We start from the raw sequence: 18,536 nt of genomic DNA, 5'->3' as shown, positions 1-18,536 counted from the left end.
GTGTCCAGACGTGACGTCGCGTGACGTTATGCTGCACACACACACCACTGCAGGACTTCTTCCTGGCACTGGTGGTTCTCTTGAGTCTTCTTGTGCACCTAAAAGCAATGGAAGACAGAGGAACATCAGTTCAGTTATACACCCCAAAAAATCGACAAAACACAGAAAAATGAGCACAATCCCATGCCATCCATGATGTTTACATTGAAGACACCCCACAGAAAGACTAGGGACATGCAAGTATGCAACACTCACTACCCCTGGGCATAATGGATGAAAAGTAGGCAAAATAAGTGCATGCCTCAGACACTGCCTCTCTTCAAAATGGCCCCTTACACCCCAAGCACATGTTGCCTGTACCAGCCAGCACTCAAGATGGCCACCACCACCACCCACATGGCCAGTCCACATCAACAGTAACAGTACACCCCAAAAAAACAGAAAAACAGCCAGAAATCACCACAATCCAATGCCATCCATGATGTTTACATTAAAGAGAGTGAGACCAGACCACACCACAGGCACACTCAGTCCATGCACACCACCACCCCTGGGCAAAAGGCCACACCAGCAGCCCCCAAAAAACGACAAAAAACTATAAAATAAGCACAATCCCAGCCCATCCATGGCCTCAATTATGTTTAAATTCAAGAAGACACCCCATAGAAAGACTAGGCCCATGCAACACTCACCACCCCTGGGCAAAGAGCCACACCAGCAGCCCCCAAAAAACGACAAAAAACAATAAAATAAGCACAATCCCAGCCCATCCATGGCCTCAATTATGTTTAAATTCAAGAAGACACCCCACAGAAAGACTAGGCCCATGCAACACTCACCACCCCTGGGCAAAGGGCCCCACCAGCAGGCCCAAAAAAACGACAAAAAACAATCAAATCAGCACAATCCCAGCCCATCCATGGCCTCAATGGTGTTTAAATTCAAGAAGACACCCCTCAGAAACACTAGGCCCATGCAACACTCACTACCCCTGGGCATAATGGATGAAAAGTAGGCAAAATAAGTGCAGGCCTCAGACACTGCCTCTCCTCAAAATGGCCCCTTACACCCCAAGCACATGTTGCCTGTACCAGCCAGCACTCAAGATGGCCACCACCACCACCCACATGGCCAGTCCACATCAACAGTACACCCCCCAAAAACAGAAAAACAGCCAGAAATCACCACAATCCAATGCCATCCATGATGTTTACATTAAAGAGAGTGAGACCACACCACAGGCACACTCAGTCCATGCACCACCACCCCTGGGCAAAAGGCCACACCAGCAGCCCCCAAAAAACGACAAAAAACAATAAAATAAGCACAATCCCAGCCCATCCATGGCCTCAATTATGTTTAAATTCAAGAAGACACCCCACAGAAAGACTAGGCCCATGCAACACTCACCACCCCTGGGCAAAGGGCCCCACCAGCAGGCCCAAAAAAACGACAAAAAACAATCAAATCAGCACAATCCCAGCCCATCCATGGCCTCAATGGTGTTTAAATTCAAGAAGACACCCCTCAGAAACACTAGGCCCATGCAACACTCACTACCCCTGGGCATAATGGATGAAAAGTAGGCAAAATAAGTGCAGGCCTCAGACACTGCCTCTCCTCAAAATGGCCCCTTACACCCCAAGCACATGTTGCCTGTACCAGCCAGCACTCAAGATGGCCACCACCACCACCCACATGGCCAGTCCACATCAACAGTACACCCCCCAAAAACAGAAAAACAGCCAGAAATCACCACAATCCAATGCCATCCATGATGTTTACATTAAAGAGAGTGAGACCACACCACAGGCACACTCAGTCCATGCACCACCACCCCTGGGCAAAAGGCCACACCAGCAGCCCCCAAAAAACGACAAAAAACAATAAAATAAGCACTATCCTAGCCCATCCATGGCCTCAATTATGTTTAAATTCAAGAAGACACCCCACAGAAAGACTAGGCCCATGCAACACTCACCACCCCTGGGCAAAGGGCCCCACCAGCAGGCCCAAAAAAACGACAAAAAACAATCAAATCAGCACAATCCCAGCCCATCCATGGCCTCAATGGTGTTTAAATTCAAGAAGACACCCCTCAGAAACACTAGGCCCATGCAACACTCACTACCCCTGGGCATAATGGATGAAAAGTAGGCAAAATAAGTGCAGGCCTCAGACACTGCCTCTCCTCAAAATGGCCCCTTACACCCCAAGCACATGTTGCCTGTACCAGCCAGCACTCAAGATGGCCACCACCACCACCCACATGGCCAGTCCACATCAACAGTACACCCCCCAAAAACAGAAAAACAGCCAGAAATCACCACAATCCAATGCCATCCATGATGTTTACATTAAAGAGAGTGAGACCACACCACAGGCACACTCAGTCCATGCACCACCACCCCTGGGCAAAAGGCCACACCAGCAGCCCCCAAAAAACGACAAAAAACAATAAAATAAGCACAATCCCAGCCCATCCATGGCCTCAATTATGTTTAAATTCAAGAAGACACCCCACAGAAAGACTAGGCCCATGCAACACTCACCACCCCTGGGCAAAGGGCCCCACCAGCAGGCCCAAAAAAACGACAAAAAACAATCAAATCAGCACAATCCCAGCCCATCCATGGCCTCAATGGTGTTTAAATTCAAGAAGACACCCCTCAGAAACACTAGGCCCATGCAACACTCACTACCCCTGGGCATAATGGATGAAAAGTAGGCAAAATAAGTGCAGGCCTCAGACACTGCCTCTCCTCAAAATGGCCCCTTACACCCCAAGCACATGTTGCCTGTACCAGCCAGCACTCAAGATGGCCACCACCACCACCCACATGGCCAGTCCACATCAACAGTACACCCCCCAAAAACAGAAAAACAGCCAGAAATCACCACAATCCAATGCCATCCATGATGTTTACATTAAAGAGAGTGAGACCACACCACAGGCACACTCAGTCCATGCACCACCACCCCTGGGCAAAAGGCCACACCAGCAGCCCCCAAAAAATGACAAAAAACAATAAAATAAGCACTATCCCAGCCCATCCATGGCCTCAATTATGTTTAAATTCAAGAAGACACCCCACAGAAAGACTAGGCCCATGCAACACTCACCACCCCTGGGCAAAGGGCCCCACCAGCAGGCCCAAAAAAACGACAAAAAACAATCAAATCAGCACAATCCCAGCCCATCCATGGCCTCAATGGTGTTTAAATTCAAGAAGACACCCCTCAGAAACACTAGGCCCATGCAACACTCACTACCCCTGGGCATAATGGATGAAAAGTAGGCAAAATAAGTGCAGGCCTCAGACACTGCCTCTCCTCAAAATGGCCCCTTACACCCCAAGCACATGTTGCCTGTACCAGCCAGCACTCAAGATGGCCACCACCACCACCCACATGGCCAGTCCACATCAACAGAACACCCCCCAAAAACAGAAAAACAGCCTGAAATCACCACAATCCAATGCCATCCATGATGTTTACATTAAAGAGAGTGAGACCACACCACAGGCACACTCAGTCCATGCACCACCACCCCTGGGCAAAAGGCCACACCAGCAGCCCCCAAAAAACGACAAAAAACAATAAAATAAGCACTATCCCAGCCCATCCATGGCCTCAATTATGTTTAAATTCAAGAAGACACCCCACAGAAAGACTAGGCCCATGCAACACTCACCACCCCTGGGCAAAGGGCCCCACCAGCAGGCCCAAAAAAATGACAAAAATCAGCACAATCCCAGCCCATCCATGGCCTCAATGGTGTTTAAATTCAACAAAACAGTTGTATCATGCACCCCTAACCAACCCTGGTCCTACTGGATACTGTGGCTACCCACAATATAATTTATTTAATGTTCTGAAAAAGTTCCAAAATTTTACTTGCAGCAACTGTAATGCCCCAAACAAACTTACTTGTGAAAGTTGATTTCTAATCCAAAAGTGATCCAAAGACAGTCAAAAAGGCCTCAAATCCAAATATCCAGCAGCACCCACAAAAAGTAATCCTTCCAGCTCCAGATCCAAATGAAAGTGACCAGGAGATGGACAAAGCACTGGGAGGAGCCTGCTGGACAGGAACAGGAAGTTGGAGACTGTGGGGCACTTCCTTCCTCCCCCCCCCCCAAAAATGGACTCCTTGCAAAAAAAAGGCCATGCAAATGTCAACCTGAGGAGTGATTCTGATAAAAATCATAATTTTCTGAAGGTTTATCCTGTTTGCTGGTGATTTTCTTGTGCAGAATTACAAAAGCTCTATTTCGCGAGTGCGAGATTGTTCCTTTCCGCCGCAACTACGTGTTCGCAATTGCGAACTCTCGCGAGGTGTGCTGTGCAAGGTGGCAAGCCGCAATTACGTATTCGCGGGCGCCAAACTCCCGCGGGATCACGCAGCAAGATCTAAAATGGCGCGGCACTCGCAAAGAAAAACAACTCGGCAAACGCTAAATGACGGAAAGTGAACGCCGTGCACCACGCCGCGCGCCGCAACCAAGCAAAAAATCCGCCGCGAGCGGATTCACGGATTTTCGACAAATTCGCGAGAGTTCGCGGATTGCGAATTTGTCGAAAATCCGAAAAATCCGCGATCGGAGCGGATTTTACGCCCATGCTTAGTGACCTTCCCTTCCTTGCTTTGAAGCACCATTCCTTATTGTGTGTTTATTACTGTGTGCCATACTTTTGTTGTGCACCTGAAATCATACCTGGTCATCGCCTCCAAATTCTTTTTTTTTCAAGTATAGGCAGCCGCGAGTGGCCTGTATACTATACATTCTAGAATATGAATCGTGAACAGGAAGCCCTTGATTTATTTAAGAACCTAAGTACAGGTTCCTCAGTTAATGTAGCGTTATCCTCAGCTTCTCAACTTAAACAAGAGGGACTCAGAGCCAAAATTGTTGGACTAGAGAGACTTAAGAGGTCAGAATTAAATAAATGGTGGGATGCTATAGCTCTAAAACAGTATCTCACCTTAAAACGTATTCCCCGTGGCCTTAAGTCTCAGATTATTCCAATTTACGAGGACTTGGAACCAGACCTCTTAGATAAATGGGAACAAGAACTTACTAACAGTTCGAGTAATTTGATTAGGATCCTAATTGACAATGCTGAAAGGAAAATCGTCAAACTCCTCATTGAGATACAAACATGTGAGGAGGAAATTAAACAGCTTAATTTACCAGAAGCTACAGTAAAAAATTACAATATGTTGGATGAGATTCTAACTAACCTACAAGCAGATATAAAGCGTAGGAAAGCCCGTAAACTTAAAAGAGATGAGCATGATTACAATACAGGTCGAGTGTTTACTTTTGCTCGCAAATTTGACCACCTAATTACCAAAGGGCCAACTACTAGAAAAGGTTTGACATCTACCAGCTTGGAATTAAATACATCCTCAAGTAACATCTCTACAAGTGAGAATGAGGATACTAATGACCCTAGCACAGCCCCGGTTTCAGATAAACTTTCTTTTTTAGAAGAGGTCCGTCGAATCAGAATGGGAAATCGAGAGCCCGGGGGGAGATATGGGAACAATTCAGGAGAAAGACAAGGAGAGGGAGCAGAGGCAAAGGCAGAAGAGACAAGACCAGGGATGAGACTACGTTCTTGGAGGAAATAAATGAAGGTATTAATGAGATTGAGATTATCAACCTTTCATCTATTGAACTATCAGAAAATATGATGTTAGTATTAAAGAAAGGTTTGGGATACTGTCCGACTGTAAGTGTTGATTGGTTTTTAACTAAAATTGACATATAAATTCTCAAGACTTTTGAAATTAAAAAAACACTTCTCTAGAGATGAAAGTAGTAACAAGACAGTTGTTAGTAAACCATTATTTAGTAATCTTACTTTTCAAGAAGTATATAATACTAAATTATTGCTGTCACTAACAGAAAATGAGGATGACCCAGTAACTGTGAGCTCACTTTTGGGGGACCTAGAGATTAATTCAGGCTATGCCTCTATCAGTGGGCTTAAAGTCAAATCAAAGTGGACGCCACAACTATCAGCTGGGAATGTGGTGGATGCTTTTTACAATCAGTGACTGCTGATATAGACAATTTGATAAAGAGGGAACGTAATAATAGGAAAACACACTATGGAGGTAACCTAACATTGGATGAAAGGTTGGCTCTCAAGGAACTACCATCACATCCTGATCTTATTATTCGTATGGCTGACAAAGGTGGCAACATCGATGTTATGAATATAAAGACTAGAATGATGAGATTTTATCTCAACTCCATTTATCTAGGTATTATGAGAAAATTAGTACTAACCCTTTACCAGTTACTATGACTATGATTAATACTAAATTGAAGGAATGGTATGAGTGTTCTTTACTCGATCATGAGGAATATTTATATTTACGAGTAGAGTCCCCTAGGGCCCCATGCCTATATACCTTGCCGAAAATCCATAAAGACCGCCAGAAACCACCAGGCAGGCCTATAATTTCCGGTATAGGTGGACCTATGGAAAGACTTTCACAATTTATAGACTTATATCTGAGACCTTTTGTTCAAAACCTTCCTTCTCATATAGAAGACACCAAGCATATTCTCAATATCATGAATGATGTTACTTGGGAACCTGGTATGATTTTAGCAACACTAGATGTTGTTTCCCTATATTCAAACATTGACCATGACCTTGGTATACAAGCTATGGAAAGCTTTTTGAATCAGAGACCAGTGGAATACCTAGATCATACAACCATGATTATTGAGATGACCAAAATGGTATTACAGAACAATTTCTTCTTGTTTGAAGACACATGGTATAGACAGAAATTGGGGACTGCGATGGGTTCCAGATTTGCTCCGTCCTTCGCGAACCTCTTTATGGGGCGCTTAGAGGCGGAGTGGAACTGGGGCCCAAAGGGCCGGATTTGGATAGACCATATTTATTACTGGGGGCGATATATAGATGATTGTTTGATGATTTGGAGAGGTACCCCTGATGAACTTAATACATTTTTTGTCTACCTTAATTCCAATAGTCTGAATATGTCATTTACCACTCACTATGATATGAAACATCTTACCTTTTTAGATATAGAACTATTTGTGGAAGATAACAGACTTTGCAGTCGAATGTTCCGGAAGGAAACTAGCTGCAATGCACTTTTACGAGCAGACAGTTGCCATTCAAGAAGCCAGATTAATGCCATTCCTTTTGGTGAGATGTTAAGAGCCAGAAGGAATTGCTCCAATGATGTTGATTTTAGTACAAATATTCAGGATATGACTAAAAGATTTAAAAATAGAGGTTATGAAGATAAGGTTATTGGTAAAGCCTGGGATAGAGCTTCTAAACTTAAGAGAGAGGATACATTAAAAACTAAGAATAAGAGTGAGAAGACAAATAACTTACAGAAAGTGAGGATGATTACCAATTTTGGAACAGGGAGTCATAAACTTTTTGCAATTCTTAATAAACATTGGCATTTACTGCGAACAGATAGTGATATCGCACCATTCTTAACAGACAGACCTAGCTTAACATTTCGCAAAGGTACCACAATTGCGAATATTGTGAGCCTGAGCTACCCTAAACCTATAAAACCACTGCTAACAGACCATTGGTTACGTACACGACCAGTGGGATTTTATCATTGTGGTTTCTGCAGCTCTTGCAGATGGGCTACTAAGAAAATACAATCTTTCGAATATAATAATACAGGTACCTTTAGGATCAACTCATTTATTAATTGTGAGACTACATTTGTACTTTACATAATAGCGTGTACATGCGGAAAAATTCATGTTGGCAGTACTGTAAGACGATTGAAGGATCGAATGGTGGAACATTTTCGTGCTTTAAAGAATGGGGATAGAATATATCCTATTGCCTCCCATGCTATCCGAAATGGTAATGATTCTGCTAACCATAAATTCACATATCATGGAATAGAACACGTGACACTAGACCGACGAGGTGGGAATAGAATCTTGAAACTCAGACGCAAAGAAGCAAGATGGATTATGGTCTTACGTGCAGTGGAAGAAGGATTGAACTTAGACCCAGAACTGCAATTTTTCTTAGGAGACTAATGATAATGTTGTTAGACACATTGACATTGGTAATTATGTAATTTGAGCTGTGGAGAGTCAAATATAGGAGATGCTTAACCTTATACTGTAACCTCTATTTGCCTAACTAGGGTTTGTTGTATAATTAATATTACACTAGGTGCTGTTTGAAGATGATGGAGATGTTATACAGTATTGATATAGGAATGTACTCACTTCATATATGTTATTCCTCTTTCTGTCTTTTTCCTCTCCACCGTACACTCTTTTTACCCCCTGTATATATTTTTAGATTTATTATCTATGTATGCCTGAGGTCGGGTTTCAGGAATGTGTGGGGGTAGTCCGTATGTTTCGCTCTACTGCGGGTCTCATATTAGATAAACAGATCTTTATAATAGATAAACAGTCACTCATATTAAGGTTCACAATACTACTTTCACTCTGGGTAGCACTCGGCTCCAGTGGCATTACACGTTAGAACAAGAATGAGTTACTAGGTCAGGATGGTTTCGAATACCCGTGAAGATGTCTATACAGTTACGCCATTTATATGTAACTTTCTCGATAACCCTTTAACTTTATATTCCTTTAAGGACTGGAATATATGGTTTATATTTCACCTTTTGAAACCTATTCATAGTTTATACTTTCACTTATGTCGAGTTTAAGGCGTATACAGGGAGGAGTCTAATAGATCATGGTTTGTGGATTATATTAATAGAATGAACTGGATATGAATAGATGGTTTCACTAAGTACGGGATAATTGATACCAATAGGAGACATATAATAGATGTCTTTTTTACTAGAATGGTTAAATAGATAGATGCAGCAGTTTACCTACGTATATTAGACACTACAAGATGGCGACCATGTTAGGACCGTTTAGGATACGGTTACTTAAGGAATATGGCACCTGCGATGCACGCCAGTTGCCGAGCTGGAGACCGGAGTGAGCGTACACGCTTGCCACGAGCGGTAAGTTTTGACTAAATAGCGATTTTAAGTCCTCTACAGCTACAATTACAGAATCTAAGGAGGGCATGTTTCCTCTTTTTCTTTTCTTTATATTGCTAATGGGCAGACTGACACGTACCCGTGTTCGCCTGGACATAACCCAGTGAACGATTGAAATTGACACGAAGATTATTGAAGTTAAATAAAGATGTGAAAAAAAGATTTTCGAGGTGAGTGACATCACGGTTTTTATTTATTAGGTAAGATAAAACCTCAATATTGTTACAGAGGGTACTTTTATTGTGGATATTATACTTATCTTATGACAGGAGTTACATGACACTACTAGTGTGAAATATTGGAGCTTAAGTTCTGGATATATGCCAGTGGAGAATTACACACGTTTTGGTTTTTTAACCATCAGAGTGAGTATATCATTCTATATGTCGAATTGTGTGACTCTGCGGTAGATGCGAAACTGAGGATGGCTTCCTATCATTTCAGACCCCGATTTTGGTTATATTATTGGAAACGTTAACGACAGAAAGATAATTTATCCCGGTAAATAATTTTCAAATTTACGTATTATTGACAGATGTGGGACTTTGGGTCCTGTCCTGTTTATTATAGACACCATGGTATGCACTATTTTATTTGGGTGCTCCTTTTTTAACAAACTCACAGTTATGTTAATGCTATGTCTTACACGTAGGTGGTGACTTTGACTTTTTGTTAAGCTTCCCAATGGTGTGCTCACCGTTATCTTCTTGGCTTGCAGCCCTGAAGAAGTCGAAAGGCATAATATGAATGCCTGACGAAACACGTGTTGGCTGCCAATTTTGATTGATGTAAGAAGTATGAAATAAAATTGGATTGATGCTGTGACCAACAACATACCTCGGTGTCTCAATTGGAGTGACTCTACTTTAATGGATTAGATTTGGATACAATCTGTTGATCAGAAAGCTTTGGACATTTATTGAGATTTGGGCTGATATTTTACTGTCATATACATACTGTAGATATTTGGAGTGCTCAGCAAGGAATTGTTAAAATTGTTATACCTGGAACTAGAATTCTGGGCTTGTATGGAAGAGGGGTGACCTTCCCTTCCTTGCTTTGAAGCACCATTCCTTACTGTGTGTTTATTACTGTGTGCCATACTCTTGTTGTGCGCCTGAAATCATACCTGGTCATCTCCTCCAAATTTGTAGTGTAAAAGGTTTACTGTAGTCCGGGGTACCCAACACCGGAGCAGAACACAATGCATCACGTAATTCAGAAAAACTTTTCTGACATTCGTCAGACCAAGGGAGAGGATGCGGAGTATCTTTAAGAGTCAGCGCCAACAGAGGTTTCGCTAATAGGGAAAAGTTTGGGATCCACTGTCTACAATACGAGGTAATACCTAAAAAGGCGCGCACTTCTTTCTGTGTGGATGGCACAGTCATTTGGGCAATCGCTTGAATTCGTTCTGGGGTCAACCTTCTTCCCTCCTTCGACAAGAGATGACCTAAGTAGGTTACTTCTTGGCGGCAATACTGTAACTTTGAAGGTGACACTTTATGATGAAGGTCAGACAAATGTTGTAACAAAGAAAGAGTAGCCTCTTTACAAATCTCTTCGTCATCAGCAGCAACCAGCAGATCATCAACATACTGAATAAGAGTAGCACCAGATGGCAATACAAAATCATCAAGCTGAGTTTTCAACGCCTGACTATAGATGGAGGGACTCTCACAATAACCTTGAGGTGCGCGTTTAAACCGGAAGCTTCGACCTCCTAAAGAGAAGCCAAAAATATCTCTACTTTCCTCAGCAATTGGAATACTAAAGAAAGCATTCTTTAAGTCGATAACTGAAAACCAAGCAGCTGAGCAGGAATTAAAGTCAACAAAGCAGTGATGTCCGGGACAACAGGAAGCTGTGGCACGACAATTTTATTGAGCTCTCGAAGGTCGATCACAAACCGATACACAGGTGGCTGAGACGCATCAGTACGCTTAAGGACAGGCAGAACAGGACTGTTACACACATTACCTCTCGTTTCTTCAATTACACCCTTCTCAACCAAATCATAAATAATTGCCAAAAGAGCTCTCTCGCCATCACTAGATATTTTATATTGTGGAATACGAGTTAGCCTAGCATTTGACTTGAGGGTAACAACATAGGGTGGAATCTACAAAAGACCAACATCATTGGGGCCTGTAGCCCAAAGCAAATCAGGAAGCGATCGTAATTCCACTGGAAGGCAATCTTTAGACAAATACATCGGGGAAATCACTTTCTTACCCACTATAAGATGTACTCCCGAAGGAGAACAATGTAATGTTGCATACATTCTTTTCAGCAAGTCCAAACCCAACAGATTCTCATCACAACCAGTTGTTAGAATAAGGGGAACTTCCAATTCACAAGGACCAATAGAAAGGGGAAAAGGACTAGAAACCGGATTACAAACTGGGGCGCCAGAAAATCTTACTGAAACATTGGTCAAGCCAGACAAAGGTGCGCCAGGAAGTTTAGAGTGCATGATAGAACTCTTCGTCGCACCAGTATCCAAAAGAAAAGGTTCTGCCACACCTGATGTAATCACTTCCACATAAGGTCCACTCTGGTCTCCTGGAACTGACACTACTCCCTTACTTTGCTCATGTCTGTCCTAACTGTCATTATAACCAGCACTCTCACTCTCGAAACAATAATCATCAGCGTAATATTGGGCAGACTGAACAGTCGGAACATTCTGTCTGTCAAAATAATTCGTAGAATTCTGAGGGGGAAAGGAACGCTCATACTGGGGAAACACACCACGTCCCCTACCCCTAGGAGCTTGTTGGAAACCACCACGACCTCTTTCACCAGATACACCATTCGCACGCTGTAGCAAAACCGGACAACTATTCTTGAAATGGCCTTCTTCTCTGCAGTAAGCACACTGATTAGGTCCTGGCAGAAAACGCGGAGTTAAAAACTCAGGTTTCTGTAACAATCTCTGAAACTGTGGGGGTTGCTGAAACTGAGGATTATTCGGACGAGGCGGATAAGCTTGCTGTAAAAGAACTTTCGTCTTTAAGTCTCTAGTCTTCTTCTCTACTTTATCCTTCTCATCTTTATCCCTATTCTCATAATATTGGGCAGTAGCCAATATCTGGGCCGACGAAGAAACAGCCCATGAACTCTCAGAGTCCTTTAACTTATTAGAAAGTTCGGGAAGCAAATTAAAGACAAATTTGTCCACGAACAACCTTTGACCACCTTCGGTGCTCATGTCCTGACCACTATGATCGATAAACGTCTCCTCAAACCTAGTAAAGAAATCAGACACACTCTCGTCTTTCTTTTGTTTGCATGCTGCTAACTTATCCCAATTCACTCGTAAAGGAGGCATCATAGTTTTCATTAAATTAATAATCCTACCAGGTAATTCTGCAACTAAGGGCTCAGGTTTGGCACCTCCTACCTGCCGACCATCTGCAGCAGCAATATTAACCCACGTATCTCCTAACTCTGGCGCATGATCCTCATGACGGATCTTCGCCCACAGAGGTTGAAGAACTACATTACCCATCAGCATATCTATGTCAGTTAAATTCATAATACAAGCATCAACTGTCTGAGACAACTCCTTGTAATAACCAGCAGGATTTTTACAGGGGTCAGGTAAGGTCTGCTTAAGAGCCAAGACCTCTGCTCTCTTCCAAGGAACATGTACCCATACTCGCTGAAAATGAGCCGGTTCGGCCTGAATACCCTGATTAACATTAGCAGCAACTGCCTCTCTCCATATAGGGGGAACCTCTCTCATAGGATACTGCTTCACTTTCCTCCTAACAGAGGAATCAGGTTCGTACAATGTCTGAGGCGGAAGCCTAGACCTGAAAACAAGTATCGTCTCTACGGCGTCTGCAACATCAGACTCCACTATCGTCCCTTTAGCGAACTCTGACTGGACATCAAGCACTTCCTGCGGAATCAGACCCAACTCATTATCTTCCAATTCCTGACGAAGAAAAGTACACATTACGTCAAAAACATACCTTTGCTTAGGCGGATCCCACTGAAAGAAAACATCCATAACCGCTTGCAAATCATACCTAGAAGCATTTAAAACCCATCTACGAGCCAATAGATCAAACACTGTCCGCTCCTCGGGACTAGGAAGCTGACTACGACTCTGCTTTCGTTCCGAAAAAGGGGTCATATTCAGTGACCCAAAGAGTGGAGACAAAAGATTAGCAACAGTCTCAGTCATTCGTTTTCGAGAAGAAAGAGAAGAAGTGGACATAAAGACAGGAGAATTAATATTTTGAGGCAAAAGAGGTGTAGGGACAAAAGTAGCAGGAGTCGGAGATACAGGAATGGAAGGCAAAGGAGTTTGAGGCAAGGCTGATAACAAAGCTGGTGGCCCTAGAGGGGGCTGCACCGTAGGAGGGAGAACCATCTGTGAATTAACGGGTGGCTGAACAACAGCAGGGGGCTGAACAACAAAGGGTGCAACAACCGGGGGTAAAGGAGGTGCAGTAGCACCCTGCACATAAGGGGGTGGCAATCTCAGTAAATGAGACATCAAAGGATCTTTTTCAGGGTCTTCAGTCACTTTTGGAGGAGAAGGTGGCAAGGCCGGATAACATTTATCGATGGCCATGCAGCGTTGTCTATCTGAGACTTCGCTCGCACGCTCTTCTCCATCTTCCTTAAACTGACTAGCAGCTTGTAGTACTGACATATTCTTATCTTTCCTATCTTTCTTTGCTTGCTTAATTTCTCGCTGTTTGGCTTCCTTACGCCAAAGGCAGAAAGAGTCAAACATTGCCGGCCGGGCTTTCTTCCTAAATAGCGCAACTTCCAGATTATCTAAAATATTTAATTCAAAACTACCATGTTGGGGCCATCGTAAAACACCATCTTTCTTTGTACAGCGGACCCACACTTCGTTATAAGTGATAGGACCCACTCCGTGTTTTGAATAGAGCTCATCAGTCGGAGTTCCAACCCGAGGTATAGGACATGAATCCTCCAATCGGGAATCTCTGTTGCAACCACAACTAAACCATTTCCTAATTTTGCTAAGACCAGGCATCTTATAGCTCACTAATCTAGCTTCAAACTTCAAGGGGTTATCAACTATCGATACACTCGTAAATATACGAGCCCCTCGGCTTCGATTATTGCATCAACCGAATCAAAACCAAGAAACAAAACAAAGTCGTGGGAGCGACCCACTTATACTTAACCAAAATATCTGTCACGCCACCAGAAGACTGTCTATCGTCTCGCTCTATAAGCATCAATCAAGGGTCCAAGACAGGGCGACAGTCAGGGCAGCAGTCCTTCGTAGCCGTCGGAAAGCGGGAAGCCTCACAGAAAAAACCTTCGGTCCACGTCGACATGCAGGGGTCGATGAAGTGGCGGCCTTCCTCCAGAATTTCCTCACGTGGCTCCTCATGATCCTCAGGATTGGACCGGTACCGCTGAAGTCGCCCCACGTTGGGCGCCAACTGAAGAACCGGGTTTTCTTGAACCCAGCGGCGCCAGGGGCACGCCCAAAGTCTTCGGATTCACCTGTCTTGGTATACAGAAACACGGAATACTTCTGGGTGGCGTCAGAGATCAAATTTATTAGCTGCAGCTAGTAACAGTAATCCCAGCAGTACAACACGGTGTACAACTCAGGAGACTGCTCAATTTTCGTAGAGCAAGACATCACCTTTTATCCATATTTTACTCATTACAAATGCTCACCCACTGCGACAAATACTGACGAATGAAATACATGTTCCCACACATTATCACATTCCAAAAAAAACTCAATTTACATCGTACCAACCCATAAGTTAATTATTAGGAATGTCCCACATTCGATTTCCACAAGCCGGACAAACCGATAATTGAAAGCACTACCCATGTAATGAAAAGTCGTAAGAAAAGGAACAATTCAGATGCTGAACAGGATAAGATATGTGCAAGGAAACTAAAGTTAACGATCTCCTGAACATTGATTGGCAATTTCAGACAACGATCAGCTAGAGAAATTGGCCTCGCAAAAGGGTCAGTTTCAGGTGACGGGGTCAACGTCCTTGCAGTTCACTCACAAGTCAGAAAAGGCCTAGTTAATGCATACATGAACAACGAAGCCCATGCACCTTTGTTTGTTCGGTTACCTCCATGGCCTACGTGAGGGCAACACAAAATGGCGTCACGAACAACTCGAACAAAATGGAGTCTGGTTTGAGAATCACAGAACCTCAGGGGGTGCTGGCAAGATTCTACCGATTGCCTCTCCTGATGGCCGCAGTGTAGCGTGGGGGGGCTGCGCCACCCCCAAAACCCGTGCCGCACTATAATATAAACAGCTTGAGTGATACTTGAAGACAGCAGTCTAGAGTGGCTTGCACAGCTCCACTGTCAGGGATACAAATGTTTCCTCCGTGTGTTTCAGATACAAGAACACGTTCTGTGATGGAACACTCAAGGAAGATACCACAATACCTCTTCAAGGAAGTTTTGATTGGCTTTCAAGAACCTTTCAAGAGCATCGCTTGCTCTTGTTGTCTATTTGATGTGACTTAGAACTCCTTGGTGAAAAATCTCTGTTATTCACAGTTATCAATATATAAATGTATCCATGCTTCTTGCTATTAGGTGGACTGCTTTGCAACCCCTGTGATTTAACCACAATTACATTTGTTTGCATTCAACATAAATATACTTTTAGCATTTGCTACTTTCGCAAAGACTAGTTTTAGCAGTTGTTTTATTTGCTTGGTATTAATACCTATGTTTTAACAATCTGTAATGTTTCATTCAATATTAATATGGTTTAGCGAAACGTATAGTACACTCTAAACAGAGTAAATGATTGTGTGATGTCTTCCTAGATTTATGTTTATTTTTTAAACAATTATAAAAATATATATTTTACTGAACTTAAGATTGCCAGTAGGTCCCTTTTTGAGTGAATCATAATTTTGTTTGGCGCATACTTTACACCATCTCCCGAGATATTACTTTTCTTGCCTTTTGGGTGGACATTAGAGGAATAATGAAGAATATGCACAGGAAATATAGAGGGAGTTTGTGCTATTCTATCAAAATTATGTGATGCAGCATGCAATCCTGTGTGCTTTCCTGTGAGGTTTTGCATTAGATTCATGGAGGAACGGGAACCAATGACGTCTGATAGTATGTGATTTGTGCTGTGGCATTTCAACTTTCCTGGGGTTTTCTAAACTTCTAAACTCTAAATGTTCCTGCATCAGAACATTGTCTGTGTGTCTAACCCAGTATTTTACATGTGAGGCCCAATTACCTGCTTACATTGATGTGGTCACGGGGCAAGCTTTCTCATGGCTGATACTTTCATCGGTGGCTCTCCTGTTATAGAACTGCAGTAGCTGTGGCTTCATTTTGGGATTGGGCCACAGCAGGTGAGCACTGTGACAAGCCTGCTCAATGGATGCTCATCCTAACAGATATGGCATCTGGGTCAGGGCCCGACAGGGTCTTCACCTTGTAGGTGCAGCCTTTGGGCCACGAACAGGCTTCTGCTTTGTGCAGATGGCACCTTCTCTACTTGCTTTGGTTATGGTTGGGCATCAGCTGTGCCAGGCCTTTGAACATTACAGAGGTGCCGAACACTTTGTGACCGACAGCATGGTTAAAAGTTAAAAAAAATACGCCATGATGTGACCGGGATGGATACCGTCTTAGCACTTTTTTTTCATTTTTAGCCATGCTGCACAACAGCCACGCATTGACAAAGCTAAAAACATCTTGCATAGACAAGAACTATTGACTTTGCCAATGCTGGATTGTTGTTGCCATTAACCAGTACTCAGGAAAGACCCGCTATATGTAATCATCTGCAGCACCGTCGCTTCCCACTAGGGCATCGGAAGACTTAAAGGGTTGAGAAGTTGGGAGCGCTCTCTTATTTAGTTTGCTTTCTGCTTGTCAGAGATGATTTCTGTGACATGATTACTCGCCACAAAGCTAAATGATTTGAAAAAGAAATGTTGCATTGAAATGATCACACTAGAAAATGTTATGCAGCTTCAACAAAAGTCAGGGAGATGTTTGTCCAGTCTGATCATTGTTTATTTCTGTGTAACATTTTACATTATGGTGAGTCAAAATGGTGCTGTGAGCAGATGCACCTTCCCTCACGGTGAACAACCGTTACAACGAAACTATTACAACGCACTACCATTACAACGCGGTCATTACATCGCAAACCATTACAACGCATTGCGCTGGGGGGCGCTCTAGGATAGGGAATAAGTTTAATTTTCTATCCAACACCTTCCCTAGTGTCCACGGGGACTGGAGTTGGAATAGAAAATTATACTTACCACTATCCAGCACCTCTAAGCGCTATGCGTTGTAAAGGTTTGCGATGTAAAAACCGCGTTGTAAAGGCAGGCGTTGTAATAGCCTGCGTTGTAGCGTCATACATCCTCCCTCACACATGCTTACAGTCTGTTAGTCAACTGAAATTGATGGAAGAGGTTGAAAGTGCACCCCCGCCTTTCTCTGTCCTGAATCAGTTAAAAGGTATGCACAATGCACCCTCCCAGCACTCTGCATCGCTGTAATGCGGGGAGGAGGGGGGCAAGCTTCTTGTAAACTGCCTCCCTGAGTGTGATGTAAGAATTCAGCGATGGTTGGGTAAGGGAAAGGGCAATGTGCCGAGCAAGTGCAAGGCCTTAAATCCTGATCTGCAAACAGCCATGATGAGGACATGACTGAAGAAAGAACTCATAACTTTTTAAGGGGAAGCCTGGGTGCTTATTCATTTTTAGATTTCTTGCCTGCATTCTTGGTCTTGTAACCCTATATTTCAGCCCATCATAAAATTGGGACTACAAGTCCCAGATTGCAAAGTAAAAAGCTGGTCTGGCTAAGCATGGAGCTAGAAAAGTTTAGAACTTCTGTGGGTAAGCTGGTCTTTCTGATTACCACAAATCCAGTGCTTTATGCAAAGAAAATACTCATAGATCTGGTGAACAAATCAGCATGTTAAATATGACAAAAAAACGCCTCTGCTCTTAACGACCATGTTAGGCGAACACTCAAAACCAAGTTATACAGCATGCACAGCTCTTAAAGTGCAATTATCTCAGGCTTCCATTTGAATTTTGCCACGCCCAAAACAAACAAGCATTGGCATAGCCAATAGGTCTTGCCTTTAGAACCCTATAAAGGTTGTATGTCAATACTACGCGGTGTTTACACCGCACTACCATTACAACGCTGGTTTTACAACGCAAGTCGTTACCACGACTTGCGCTGTAGGGTGCTGGACTTAGGAATAGTAAGATTTACTATTCCAACACCAGCCTACGTACAGTAGGGAAGGTGTTGGTATAGTAAATCTACTATTCCTTAGTCGTGGTAATGACTTGCGTTATAAAACCAGCGTTGTAATGGTAGTACAGTGTAAACACCATGTCATAATGGATGTTCCCCACACACAGGGTCCTGCTGTTTGATTCAGGAATACATGCTTGCCTCA

The sequence above is a fragment of the Lissotriton helveticus genome, chromosome 2_2 (genome assembly GCF_964261635.1).
Source record: "Lissotriton helveticus chromosome 2_2, aLisHel1.1, whole genome shotgun sequence".
Taxonomy (NCBI): domain Eukaryota; kingdom Metazoa; phylum Chordata; class Amphibia; order Caudata; family Salamandridae; genus Lissotriton; species Lissotriton helveticus.
This window is presented reverse-complemented; position numbering follows the sequence as displayed.